Source organism: Nematolebias whitei, chromosome 1 (assembly GCF_014905685.2).
Source record: "Nematolebias whitei isolate Nwh7 chromosome 1, NemWhi1, whole genome shotgun sequence".
NCBI lineage: Eukaryota > Metazoa > Chordata > Actinopteri > Cyprinodontiformes > Rivulidae > Nematolebias > Nematolebias whitei.
Genome location: NC_056498.1, coordinates 71,116,822 through 71,123,190, shown reverse-complemented (window position 1 = coordinate 71,123,190; position 6,369 = coordinate 71,116,822).

The window sequence follows — 6,369 nt, the reverse complement described above, 5'->3', positions numbered from 1 at the left end:
TTAAAAATGAGAAATAAATGTGTGTATATCTAGGGCCTGAATAAACAAATCGACTAGTCGATTCTATGTCGTCTCCGAGTTTTTATATTTCACGTTGACAAGTCGCAAACCCCCACCCCCACTGTTCCCAATCCTCTTCCACCCAATCCACATGGTGGATTAAATAAAATAAAACTAAAAACAGTAGCATTTTTGCTTTTCCTTTGACTTATTTGCAGTATGATAAATGGTAGGAGCATAAATATATGCCCTATGTTTTTTATTTTTATTTTTTTATAAATAATAAATGACTTTTTTTTTTTTTGCAAATATGATATAGCGTCTTGAGTTCCAATGATGTCATCGACTAGTCAAAATCGACTTGACTTTTATCATGTTAAAGTTGACTTTTAAAAATATGTATTCGTTTAACCCCATGTATCTCGTCTGTCAGGTGTAGTAGTGTAGTATAACATAAGTTTTGTTTCAGTGGGTTTCATGACATGAAAGTTATTGGAGAAAAACAATTTTGGGTTTGGTAATTTGTTGACGGCCCCTATGCCACCATTACGTCTCGGAGGAGGGGCAGATTGAGCACGGCTGACTTAAATCAGACTGCCTGCATCAGATTGAACGAGAGGAACACACCGCTGAAGCCACGGAGATCGAACGTCCAGCATGAAACTAACTTTGCTGCAGTGCGTATGTAAATGTCGCTTAAATACGGTTTAGTAATGTATATGTTGTGTGTGTGTTTCAGATGTATCTCCAGCTAAATAATCAGAATTGCAGCCGCAGAAGACCTACAGTGTGGGAACTTAACAGAACCTCTCAGTGGTGGGATGATATTGTTCCTGGTTTCACAAATGTTCAGTGGTTGCATAACTTCAGGATGTCGGAACAAACATTTATCTACCTGTGCAACAAACTACGTCCAGCTCTGGAGCGACAGAATACATCTTTCCGCCAATGTGTGCCATTAAAGAAGAGAGTGGCTATTGCACTGTGGAAGCTGGCTACTGGCTCCAAGTACAGGAGTGTTGGAGATCTTTTTGGAGTCAGCATCACAACGGTGTGTACGTGTGTGCAAGAGTTTTGTGCTGCAGCAGAGACATTGTTGGTGCCAGAACAAATCCGTTTGCCTGATGAAGAGAGGTTTAGAGAAATGGCCCTTTACATTGAGAATAGGTGGGGGCTCCCACACTGTGTGGGTGCTATTGATGACTGCCACATTCCCATCATATTGCCACAGCGCTATCATACTGACAATAATGGAAAAGGTGAGCATTCCATTATCCTGCAAGCTGTTGTGGATGGTAAGGGACTGTTCTGGAATGTGTTTGCTGTGTTGCCAGAGAGCCTGCATGATGCCAGTGTTCTCAGACTGTCCATGCTTTGGGAGCTAGCCAGCCGGAGAAACTTATTCCCAGCTCATATCAGGAACAATGGCACAGCGACTACCGGCTACTACATCCTGGGTGACTCAGCGTATCCCTTGCTAGACTGGCTGTTAAAACCATTTCCTGACACTGGAAGACTAACAGCAGAACAGCAGATGTGCAACCAAAAATTTTGTAGTGCACGGGTTGTTGTTGAAAATGCTTTTAGTAGACTGAAGGGAAGATGGCGTTGCCTTCTTCAAAAGAATAACTGTAATGTCCAACTTGTGAAGTCTATGGTGCTGACCTGCTGTGCTCTACATAACATCTGTGAAAGTCATGGAGACACATATGAGACCTTATTGGATGAACCTGATGCAGAACCAACTGTACTGCACTCTGATGAGGTGGCTGTGCCACAGGATGAAGAGGAGGGCAGAGATGTCAGAGATGCTCTAATGGAGTATCTCATGAGCAGTAACTGTTAAACCTAATCCCTAATTCTAATCCTGTTACCTTCCCTGCCCTAAACCCATTGACTTTTGTTATGTACATGTTCGTGCTGCAGTTGTTTGGCATATTGTTTTTAATACTATTAGTATTTAGTGTATTCTTAGTTAAACATATTTCTTATTTCATATTTTAGATCTTATTACTGTTTTTCTTTACAATTTATACTTTTGTTGGATGTAACTGGGACATAATTTCGTTCCACCACATTTACCACATGTGGTGCGAACGACAAAATAAATAAACTTTGAAGTTGACTTTAATATTGCATTATTACGACAAGGTTCTTGTTAAAATAGCAAAACAAATCCCACTTTGCTGTCATCACAGAAACAACTTTTACAAGCAGCTTTTGGAACCACAGCGAAGTAGGTTCCGTTTCCACAAATCATTGCTAGTAGAAAAGCCTTGGAACCGTGCAGAGCCAAGTCGAACCGTGCTGTAGAGGCGCTATTGGAAAAGAGACAGGTCAATGTCCAACTTTATTAACTAGGTAATTTTTTGTTTAGTTTTTTGGTGTGTTTTGTTAGTTGTTTATTTACTCAGGACAGTTACAAGAAGTCTCCTGTTAGAAATGTTTGTTCCTTTCTTACTGTGATTATTTTATTTAATTAAACTTTATTTATACAGGTAGTCTCATTGAGCCACGAGGACTCCTTTTCAACAGAGACCTGTTTGGGATCAGATGGTGGGGGTTAAGGGACTTGCTTAAGAGTCCAGAGTGGGGCAAATGAGGGTGGAGGCAGGTGTGGGTTTTTCACCTTTTCCACCAACATTTTGATGATGTTAGTCCGGGGAGTCGAACCGGCGACCTTCCGATCACAGACCCACCTTTTTTAACCTCTGTGTAACCACTCCCCAATTTATAATAATAATACTTTAGTTATAAGCCCTTTAAAAACAACCACAGCTGCAACAAAGTGCTGTACACATAAAATCAAGAAAGTTTAAACACATAAAAAATAAAACAGTTGTTAAAACATTAAGATTTAAACAGTATCAATACAAACAATTAAAACTGTAGACCAATTTCAGTCTGTGTTAAAAGATGTTGAAAAAGTGGACAGTGAAGGGATTCGTCTGATGAGAAGAGGGAGATCGTTCCAGTCTTGGAGCAGATACAGAAAAAGCTCTGTCCCCTCTGAACTGGCTGACTCCAAGGTAAAGAGTGTTACAGTTATCCAGCTTAGAGGTGACAAAAGCATGGATTACTCTTATTATTATTGATTAGGAGATTGTAGAGTTGCTTCAGACTGAAGGAGGTTGGTGTGACCACAGGCAGGAAACGACGCTGCATCTGGTTGTCATCAAATACAAACCGGATTCCAAGAAAGTTGGGACAGTAAACAAATTGTGAATAAAAACTGAATGCAATGATGTGGAGATGGCAAATGTCAATATTTTATTTGTAATATAACATAGATGACAGATCAAAAGTTTAATCCGAGTAAATGTAAATTTTTAAAGGAAAAATATGTTGATTCAAAATTTCACAGTGTCAACAAATCCCAAAAAAGTTGGGACAAGTAACAATAATTGTCTGGAAAAAGGAAAATGAGCGTATAACGAACAGCTGGAAGACCAATTAACACTAATTAGGTCAATTGACAACATGATTGGGTATAAAAAGAGCTTCTCAGAGTGTCAGTGTCTCTCAGAAGCCAAGATGGTAAGAGGATCACCAATTCCACCATTGTTGCGCAGAAAGATAGTGCAGCAATACCAGAATGGTGTTACCCAACGTAAAATAGCAAAGACTTTTAAGTTATCATCATCAACCGTGCATAACATCATCAAAAGATTCAGAGAATCTGGAACAATCGCTGTGCGTAAGGGTCATGGCCGTAAAACTCTACTGGATGCTCGTGATCTCCGGGCCCTTAAACGTCACTGCACCTCAAACAGGAATGCCACTGTCGAGGAAATAACAGAATGGGCTCAGAAATACTTCCAGAAAGCATTGTCAGTGAACACAATCCACCGTGCCATCCGCCGTTGACAGCTGAAACTCTACAGTGCAAAGAGGAAGCCATTTCTAAGCAAGCTCCACAAGCTCAGACGTTTGCACTGGGCCAGGGGTCATTTAAAATGTTGTGTGGCAAAATGGAAGACTGTTCTGTGGTCAGATGAGTCACGATTTGAAGTTCTTTATGGAACACTGGGACGCCATGACATCCGGACCAGAGAGGACAAGGATAGCCCAAGTTGTTATCAACGCTCCGTTCAGAAGCCTGCATCACTGATGGTATGGGGTTGCATGAGCGCTTGTGGCATGGGCAGCTTGCATGTCTGGAAAGGCACCATTAATGCAGAGAACTATGTTCAGGTTCTAGAACAACATATGCTCCCATCTAGACGTCATCTCTTTCAGGGAAGACCCTGCATTTTTCAACACGATAATGCCAGACCACATTCTGCAGCAATCACAACATCATGGCTACGTAGGAGAAGGATCCGGGTACTGAAATGGCCAGCCTGCAGTCCAGATCTTTCACCTATAGAGAACATTTGGCGCATCATAAAGAGGAAGGTGCGACAAAGAAGGCCCAAGACGATTGAACAGTTAGAGGCCTGTATTAGACATGAATGGGAGAGCATTCCTATTTCTAAACTTGAGAAACTGGTCTCCTCTGTCCCCAGACGTCTGTTGAGTGTTGTAAGAAGAAGGGGGGATGCCACACAGTGGTAAAAATGGACTTGTCCCAACTTTTTTGGGATTTGTTGACGCCATGTGATATAGAAATGATTATTTTAATGCTTTTATGTCAATCTATACCTATATTACACTCATTTAAACACACTTATACTCACTTTTGATGCAGCTTATCTGCTTATTCAGTCATTCCTGTGCTGCAGATGTGTTTTGGAGTAATTAAAGTTCTCTGGGGGATGCTCTAACCAGAAGATCAGGCCCAATCTTCAGGTTACAGTGACCCAGGTTTTGAAGGACATGTTTTTCATGAAACCATCGCTCTGTTGCACAGACTGCTTTGATGAAGGAAAAACAGATTTAATTAAATCTGCCCTCCTGGCAACCATCAAAACTTGCTTTGATCTGCTCTCACGCGATCAGGGAAAGGTATATAAGAAATGTATCAAACAACAGAGAGTCGGAAGTCCTGTGTGGATCAGCCGCGCGCTGGTGCCATACGCCATTTTGATGTGATTCTTCTTTACCTGGGTCGAAAACGACTTCCCGGCCAGTGTCACGGTGAGAAGTTATTTCATATCAATTTGTGTGTTAAGAGTGTACGAGTGTACGTGTTTTTTGCTTGGCTGTTTTCTGTGGCAGGTTAATAAAGGACACTTATTACTCCTAGCAGTAACAGCCTCCTCTGTGTTTTATTTTTTTTTCCTTCTTGTCTGAATATCTGTGCCGACCGTTCACGAGCCCTTTTGATAAAGAATTTCATAATACATTTTTGGCGACGAGGATGGGATGTTAAGAATTTAAATAAATAATTCTGAACGGCTGCACCATATTCAAACGAAGGAAAAAAAAAAGAGTGTTGAGAGAAATGTTGATGCAGTTGCATCTGGACAAAGAGTCCGTTGAAGTTGTGCCGGGTTGGAAGAGTTATCCAACCCTGGCTTTGTGTTTAAGAGGTGGAGGGGACGCCCGAGCCTTTGTGTGAGAGTTTTAAAACAGAGAAAAAAGTTGATTCAGACGCCTGAGGAGGCGTGAGCTGAACGGAGAAAAAGTTGTACCGGGATGGGAAGAAGTCCCATCCCAGTTGTTTTTGTTGTTTTTGAAGAGGTGTGAAGAAGCCCATCTTAGTTATTAGAACAATTTTTCTGCAAGCAGATAGTCCGAGTGATGTTTTGACCACTTTTGCAGGCAATAGAGGTCAGAAAAGATGGCACCAGTGACAGGACTTCAGCATAAAGACAGAAAATGCAATCACAGGCTCAACGGAGTGTAGTGAACTAGATGGCCTGATGATCTGACCTGATCATCTGACCCTGATGACCTCAAATCTACCAGATGGACAGAGACTGTTATTTTCATTGATTTGAATAAGTCTGAGCCATCTGATGAACTTTCTTTCTTGAATTAATCAAGCAGAAAAGACAATCCTCTATAATCATTACTGTCTTACAAATGTTTTGATAATCAAATTGTGTTAGTTCACTCAATGCTTTACAGGTTGAAAAGAACTACTCATTTTTATTTTACATAAACAGTAAGTAATGATTTTTATTCCTCATTCAAACAAGAAATCACCTGAATATGCATTTCTTGATTTTCTGTCTGAAATGAGTCAAGTCGTAAGTGTGTGAAAGTTGAAGCTTCGGTCAACTAAATGTTTACTGAAGAAGAAATGTCATGTTTAAACTTTTTCAGAAGATTACCAAGAGTTGGCTCCACGAAGTCTGCTTTTTGCAATAATCTCTCTGTTAGTTGTTAAACAAATTTCATTCTCTGACCTCGACTTTTGATAAACACCTTACGTCAAAACCACTCCGCTTTCTGATTCGTGGATGGACCAGAAAGAGGAGT